We start from the raw sequence: 9,125 nt of genomic DNA, 5'->3' as shown, positions 1-9,125 counted from the left end.
TGACTAGGTGGACTACAAATGGTGGATATAGAATTTATTTCTTTTGTTGTAAGTGGAAAACCATCGGTGAATGTAGGGAAACCTAGGGGGTAGAGGGAAAGTGGTTAAATACTTTAGATGGGTGCTAAAAAAGGATCATGATGTGGGGGAGATAGAAAGATATGATCCTTATTTGGATGGAAGGAGTGTGATATCTCTTGAGATGGAGTAGGTATAATGGTAGTATCTTGATATGGAGGAGATGATGACTTCTCTATAGATAGAATGGATTTAAAAATTGATCACATAGGGGAATAAATGGGATGGTAAAATCATGAGATGGAGAAGGTATGATGGTAGGATCTTGATATGGAGGAGATGATGACTAATCTTTAGATGGATTGGATGGTAAAAATGCTTCATGTAGAGGAATAAATGGAATGGGAGGATCTTCATATGGAGTAGGTAGAATTTTAGGATTGTAACTTATGCCAATGGATATGTCAAAAACTTTTTGGACAAGATCTTGAGAGAATTGGTTGGTAGTATATGGTGCCATAGGAGATGTATGGTTGAAATCTTTAGATGGGATCAATGGATAGATGAGAGTTTATTCAATAGGGATGGACATATGGAGAATGGACTCATGAGGTTCATTAGATGGGGTTTAGATCATGCTAGGAGAAGGAGATGTGGATGGGATTTAGAGGGATTCAATGGATGAGAGCATTTTGTTGATGGTAGGAGATGAAAGGGGATGTATAAGTGACGTTTAAATAATGGTAAGAAATGAAAGAGAATCTATAAGTGGGTTGGATGAAAGAGGGTTCATAAGTGTAGGAGATGGAAGCGTGTTGCAAAGTAGTTAATAGAGGCCTCGTCTAGTGTTGGAATGGTGGACAAGTTTTGTAGCTACTTTTGAGTGGTGGCTTTGCAAAGTAGTTGGTGATAGGTGGATTTGTATTTGTAAGTGGTGATGGTGGTGGTGGTGGTGGTTGTGTCTGGGAAGTTATTTTTATGGAGTGAGCACAATGGGGTGAAAGTAGAGATGTTTACATATTGTATTTGTGATTTTCCTAATCTCCATGGTGCAAATGAAAATGATGTGTCATGCTTAGATTTTTTTTGAATGGAGTGATCATAGTAATACATGGTGGGGTGGATTATGGTAGGCCTATATGAATGAGTGGAGGTTTAGAAATGAATTTATGAGATAGCATGGATAGATAGTTCACATAAGGGGTTGCCCTTATTTATTGTTGTGATGGTGGAATGGTTTAGATACCTTCATTTGGAGGCATTACTAAGTGGTTGGTGATGGGTAGAAAATTTTCTTGTGGAGAAGGTGTGATAGATTGGGGTATGGAGTATGAGGTGTATTGAAAGCTATAGGTGGTTTCTAGAAGGGTGTTCGTAGTGACATAAGATGGAATAGAATATAGAAGATTGATATAAGGTGGAGGAGTTATGTAAGATTGATTGGGTGGAACTAGATTGGAAAGAGTAGGGGAGTTAGGTTGATGCATTGCATAACTAGGATTGAGTTGAGGATTTGGAAAATGGGTTAGAGGATATGAAAGTGGTGGATTTGGATTAGGGATGTAGCTAGTAGCATTGCTATGAAAGGTAGAGATTGGGATATGACTATTGAGGAAGATGGAGACATGAATGATGTATGTGGGGCATACATGGGCACGATATAGAAAGATGGTGTGGATGAATGAAATAGTGAATTTCCCTTTTCAAAGGTAGGATAGGTAGTACTAGTGGTTATGCATGGAGATATGATAGTGTTGTTTTGAGGAATATTTTGATTTAGGAGGATGTTTGGAGCAATATTTCTAAGGATTTCCATATACCCACCATGGTAAAAAAGGTCCTCATCATCATTTGGATAAGATGAAATGGAAGGAAAGGTGGAATGAGAAAACTCATCATAATAGAATTGTGCCATCATGATTTGACAATGAGTTTGATATGGATGAAGGATGAAGATGGATATATGAAAACTAAAGCTTGGATCGAGGTAAATTATAAGTTTAGATTGGGATTGGGATCAAGCTCAGAATAGGAGGAAGGACTAACTCTAAAGAATATGGAAATGGGATGGGAATGACCAAGAAGACTTTTCTAGCATATGAAATGGAGGACTTACTAGAAGACTAGAATAATGATGCTAGAAGAAAAAATGATGTTGGATGATAACAAGGACAAGACTATTAGACTGGGATAACCAAGTTGGGAAGCTTAGAAATTTTTTTAATGAGGTAGTGACTATGCTAATTATTCTCTAGTTTGACTTTGAGATAATGGTTTTGGATCAAGTGAGCAAGGAATCGCTCAAAGGACAAAGCAACTTTGAGGGAGACAAATAAAGGATTTCTTTTTGGCAAAGGATTTGATAGAACCAAATTGTGCATGTTCAAAAAAATATTTTCCACATGGTCAATCATAATACAGAAACTTCAAACACATATTATTCCTATGGTCAAAATTGGATAAAGTACCATGAATAATAGGGTATCTACTAGAGTGGTTCGTAATAAGATTTGTGGAGTTCCCCCAATCGATTTGTACACATGTAGCTCACTAAAGAGCCTAGTTGACCATGTTTAAATCATAGGAAAGTTTTCCTACTTCACACTACCATCAACACACATCACCCAAGCTTGGGTAGATAAGAAAAATATTACCTTACTACTTTTTATATATCTTGGCTAGAGGGATTTTATTGGTTTGAGTTTCCTCTCTAATGGGGACACACTTCCCAAAGGATAGAACTCTCTAGAAGCACTCCTAGATTTTTTGTAGATGATCTTGCTAACAAAATTTTGGCACACATCACTTAATTAATTGGATTCTAAGATGTAAGGAAACAAATAAGTCCATGAAAGTGTTGTAGTAGAAACACTCCTAGAAATACACCAATCAATTTTTATTTCCAAATTGAATATTAAGATGCCTATCTTAAATGGAAGGCAGACATCGTTAGGATGCAATATTTATTTTTCCAAATTGAAAAATGTGTGTACTTAAGAAATCAATTGGTCAAATTAGTAAATCGGTTGTGGTCAACTTAATAAATCAAACATGGAACGATTGAAAAAGAAGGGAATAAGAACAAACCTTAGTCATTCAAGAATTGTGCATTCATTTTAATCCCAAAGACAAAGTGTTTGATTTGTAATGTTCATAAAAAAAATATACACATTCAAGATTGAGTGACTTCATTTTAGATCCAAATTGAAAAATTTATTGTTTGGTCCATTCCCTTAAGCATTTGAGATTGTGTTTATTTGAGAGCATGCATTGTTCTTTTTAGTGCCCAAAATGAAATGTGAGTTCTATTTTAAGATTTCAAAATGTTAACTCACAAAGTTTTGTTAAAATCTGAAATTTTTTATTGCAGTCTCTTGACAGCATCGCCAAGTTGCAATTTTTTATATTAGAAAATTCTTTTATTTGTTCTGAAAATAATGTTTTATGAAAAATCATGAAAATTTTATAAATTGCCAAAAAATGATCCAACAAATCCATTTTTTTTACCATAGGCTGCGGACATCAACATCAACATCAACTTGTAAAAAAATCATCAGCCAATTCATTAATTTTCTACCAAAATTATTTTTTAATGAAAAATCATAAAAATTTATAAATTGATTATTAGATTTGATGAAGTACTTATGAACCCATGAACACCTAAATGCAAAAGCTTGTCACAAGATAAGATAGGAGATCAAAACAATTTCTTTGAAAGAGTACAATGCATAAAGAGATAATGAATAGATTTACAATTATCATCCTTATAAAAGGAGAAAGGTAAAACCTCAAAAGGTAGAAACCCTAAAGGGAAATATCCTAGGTTGCATGATAATAATTAATAAAAGAATTAATTATTAAATGCCTAAAGTCCATCTTAAGAAAACTAGATTTAATAAGAATATCTTATTACTCTAACACCCTCCACGTAAGATAAACTTAAGGAGTAACTTAAAACCTAGAAACTACTGTATAAAGAAAAAGAAAATGGGTCCTAACAACAAAGGCATGATTAGGTACCCAAGCACAACCAAATCTCTACAAAGAGGATAAATAGAGAAAAGTACATGGGAAAAATTGTACTAAAAAATACATGAAAATAATGCCCAAAAGATAGGAAAAAAAGGATGATCATAAAGAACACTACTGAAGCATGAAGTTGCAAACATTGCCAAACTATTGATCCAAAGAACCTCCACTAAATAGAACATGACCAGATAGAGAAAGCTAACTCTGAAGAGCTGATCAATCAAAGATGAAATAAATTTTCATTGTCTACAAAATTTGGAATGAAAGAGTGTCCATATGGTAAATGATCCATCTTGAACTAAAATGCATAGGTATCTAGCCATTGCATCTACCCAGTACTTAGGAAAAAATTATGAATACATAACTCATTTTATTGAGCCAAGAAATAATTAGAACTAATAAAGCCCCCTTTTAATGCTAAGAGGTAAGACAAGAACACTAAAATTGAATGCAATATCTCCAGCAAAAAGAAGAACCAGGAACATCAAGAGTGTAGAAGAAGAACAAACACCTATAATGGAATATGTCATTGACACAACATGAGGCTAATTTCATATAAGGAACACTCACTTAAAAAAGGAAGATTGAGAATATGGCCAACATGAAACCCCCCAAGGTACTCTATAATGTAGTAAGAGTACAACAAAACACAAATATGTTCAAGATCTTGTAATATAATAGAGTGACACTTTATCTCAGTGTGTTTCTATAAAATGCTAAAAAAAGATGTCAACAAAGATTAGAAGAGACATAAGACTTATACAACAGATAGTACAACCCATGAAAAATAATCTAAAGCAAAGAAACTGATCCCCAAACTTGAAACAACCAAGATATCTACCACAATGCAAAAAACTAAATAGGATGTATTTGGAGTAGAATCTGAAAAAATAACCAACATCATTGGAAAGAGTACAAAAATTGACAACAAAAAAGCCATAAAAAAACACAAAGATTGAAAAATGCTTGTACCATCATGATGGACTTAGAACCATCTTTTTGAGAATTATTATTTGCAAAAATGGAGCTTGTATGCACAAAAAATTGAAGGTAGGTCAAAATAGAGCCTAAAGGGAAAACTGTACACTGATGCAATGTTGACATTAGCAAGCAACACATTCAAATTTGACAGTCAAGCAACTTTCTAGACAAAAAAATGCCTAAAAAAAGATTGTCTGCCAAAAACAATTGAGCCAAATTCTAAAAAAGAATTTTGGTGGCCATAAAAAAATATGTATGTGCTAGAATATTCTAAAAAATAATCCATGCAATGAAGTAACCTCCATACAAACCGAAAAATGTTGTTGGGGAAAGAAATCACTAATAGAAATGGAAAATCACCAAAAAAATTAAAGTTTTAGAAATCCACCTTAGATGCCAAAAAACTGCTAGGTCAAGTCCCAAAATTTGCTAAGCAAAGATTTAAAAGCCTCGAGAAAGCTGCCACCACTGAGAAAAATTTGGGGTATTGAAAACATGCCGCATGTTTCAAAAGGGTGTAGACCACATGGAAGTGGGGCCTACTCTCAAAAAGAGAAGTTGTCCATAAAAAAATCACAGGTGAACAAATGGAGAGTAGGGTACAAGCTAACATGGGAGTACATGTAGAGCCTAGAGTGCTAATGCCAATGGGGTGTGGAGGACACCTTGTTAAATGTGACCCATGCATAAAGGCATGCACTATCAAAGGATTCGATGTGGGAAGAGAAAAGAAGACTGAGTTGCTTTAGGTGGCATGTCTAGTCACCTATAGTGGAGGTATGTGACCTTGATACATGTTAACATAGGGTGTAGAGCCGAAGGGCAAGGGGTGTTCTGTATGATGGGCCCATATTTTCCTAAGAAAAAAGCAACACTTTCTCATTTTGTAAACAATCACTACCTCAAATCAATTTTTGTCATGCATCGCATAAACAATTCTTTCTGCATAAAAAAAAATTTGATAGTATATTTTTGAATTAAAAATATATATATCATCACTTTTCATGATTTGTGCCTAGGCCAGATGGCCTTGGCTAATTTTTTTTTGCCTCAAAGTCCAAGTGTGTCCAAACTAGGCATATTTTGTATGAAAATGGGGGTTTCTGGGCATTCTAAGCTCAATAGTAATATTTGTTTGGGCTCAAAGTGATCCAAAATGAAGGCCCCCTAGTTCCAATACAAAAAAAAAAAATTCTAAAAAACTAAAACCCTAAAAAATCCAAAAATCTTCAAGATTGAGAATAAGATGCAACATATCTGATTTTGATACCATCTTAAATTTGATGAAATAAAAATCTTATGAACCCATGAACACATGCATGTAAAATCTTCTTAGAAGACAAGAATGGGCATCCAACAAATTGCTTTAAAAGAGTAAAATACAGATAGAGAGAGAGAGAGAGAGAGAGAGAGAGAGAGAGAGAGAGAGAGAGTAGATTTACAATTACCATCCTTATAAAAGGAGAAAGATAAAACCTAAAAAGATAGGAATGCTAAAGGGAAATATCCTAGGTTGCATGATAATAATTAATAAAAGAATTAATTACTAAATACCTAGAGTTTAGCTTAAGCAAACTAGAGTTAATAAGAATATCTTATTACTCTAACATTGACAAACATTGATCCAAAAAAGTTGATTTTTTTACTATAAGTTGCAGACATCTTCATCAACCTGCAAAAAAAATTCATAATCAAATTCTTTTATTTGCTCCCAAAATAAGTTTTTTTCATGAAAAACCTTGAAAAAATATAAATTACTGAAAATTGATCCAAATACTCTAATTTTTTTTATTGCTAGTTGTAGACATAAAAAAAAACCTACATAATTTTTTTATCATGTAATTATTTTATTTGCTCCCAAAATGATTTCTTTTATGAACAATCTTGAATTTTTTATTTATAAAAAATTGATCCAAAAACTCAACCTTTTTTTACTGTTGGTTGCACACATTACCAAAAACCTACATAAAAATATTCATCTTCCAATTCTTTTATTTTCGTTGAAAATGATTTTTTTTATAAAACATCATAAAAAAATATTAATTATCAAAAATTGATCTAAAGAATCTAATTTTTTTTATTGTAGGCTGTGAACATCAACATCAACCAACAAAAAAAAAAATCATCATTTCATTCTTTTATTTTCTCTCGGAATGATTTTTTAATGAAAAAATCATTGAAAAAAAAAATTACCAAAAAATCTAAATTATTTATTGTAGGCTCCTGATATCAACCTTGACCTACAAAACTTGTGAAATTATGCAAGAAAACCACAAAAGCACATAAATGTTAGAAAATTCGTTAGCCATTTAATAAAGAAAAATGAATCTTGGATAGAAAAATAACACAACTATGGGGTCCCATTGGGCGTGCCAAAATGTATGCAAAGAAACTAGTATACTAAGGAAATAAAATTGTAAACAAACATACACAAACTAATATCAAATCAAGAAATACAATTAATCGAAAAGAAACAAACAAAGCAGAATTCAAAGCTTGTATATCTGTGTAGCCTCCTTGATGTGTAGATATGGTCATGATTATGGATGTGTGCTCAATGTTATGCTCAATGGTTTAAAAATGGATGGATCGATCATGGATGCATGAGAATTATGAATATAGTAATAGGAATTTGATAGTGATTAACTCTCAAAACAGTAAAGTAATTCTACTCAGAAGGTGGATGATTTATGAAGAGAAAAGGGTTCAATTTATGGGCAATTGGGTAAGGAGAAGATAAGAATTCTTGATGGATAGTTAACTAAGTGAGATGTGAGATAGGCTTTAGTTGACTGGGATAGGTGGAGGAGATGGACTTCTATGTTTGGAGGTGGAAGAGGGTGATGTGGCATGAGAGTGGACTCGGGCTTGAGTCAGAGAGAATAAATTGTACCTTAATTTGTGGAAGTGATCTAGAGAGGGATTTTAGACACGAAAGAGGAAGTGATGTATTTATTTTAGTTAAGGTGGGTGAGGTGGCTCATTTGACTGGATGATGTGGGAGGTGGATGAATTTGTTTAGGGAAAAGGGTGGTAGGGGAGTTTAATTAAATAAATAATTTATTTAATTAAAAGGAGAATTATTGGTGCATGGGTTGAGTTTGGCTAACTACTGGTTGAGGGTTAGTTTGCGGTTGGAGGGATAAATTAAATTAAATTAATTAAATAGATAAAAAAATTGAGATTAAATTAATTGGGTTATGCATTTATTTTATTTAATAGAGGAAGGGAGATTTAATTAAAAAATTGGACTACTGGTTGTTTGTTAATTTATTAATCAATTAGCAGATAACATCAAAATAATTAAATATTTAATATTTAATTAAAATATGCCTTAGAAGATGACTAAATGTGATTATGTATTTATGTGATCAGATTTAGGTGTCTATAAAAGGTAGGTTAGAGGAACAAAGAGTTTGATGGAGTTCCAATACATGGTATAAGGGTATGTACAAGATCATGGTCAGCCAAACTATGACCTTTAGTGGTAGTGAAAAATCAGAAAATAAGGGTTATGTTAACTTGATGCCTTATTTTAAAGTGGTTATGATATTTATATAAAAAATTGTAAGAAAATAATCTATAGGAAATTGAATTTAGTTTGTTAGGCCTTATTTGGAAAAAAATCATTTGATTGGTCAACATTTTAGATTTTAATGCAGTACTACAAAAATTTCAGGGCAAAAATAAAAATTAGGTGTATGTCTAACCACATTAATCAAAATCAAATGATAATATTTTTTAATATAATTCTAGATATAAGAAGTAGATTCATGTCTGAATGTGACATTTTTTTGATATTTTTATTCTAAATAAATAATTAATTATGAATTTTCTATTATAACATTTTTAGAAAAAAAAAAGCTCCCATATTTGACCACCTTAACTAATTGAAATTTTTTCAAAAAAAATAAAATCTTATAGTAGGTGAAGCATAAATCTCACACAACTTTTTTATTTCAAAAATGTTATACCGTTTGACAGTTATAGTTGTTTTTCAATCAGTATGACAGTAATCACTTTATAGAAATCTTCATTAGAAATTAACTAATAAGTACTTATAAAACTCATAATTTGACAATAATTATATCGATAGA

This window comes from Cupressus sempervirens, chromosome 5 (assembly GCF_028749045.1).
Source record: "Cupressus sempervirens isolate cs-2001-9-10 chromosome 5, ASM2874904v1, whole genome shotgun sequence".
Lineage (NCBI taxonomy): Eukaryota > Viridiplantae > Streptophyta > Pinopsida > Cupressales > Cupressaceae > Cupressus > Cupressus sempervirens.
This window is presented reverse-complemented; position numbering follows the sequence as displayed.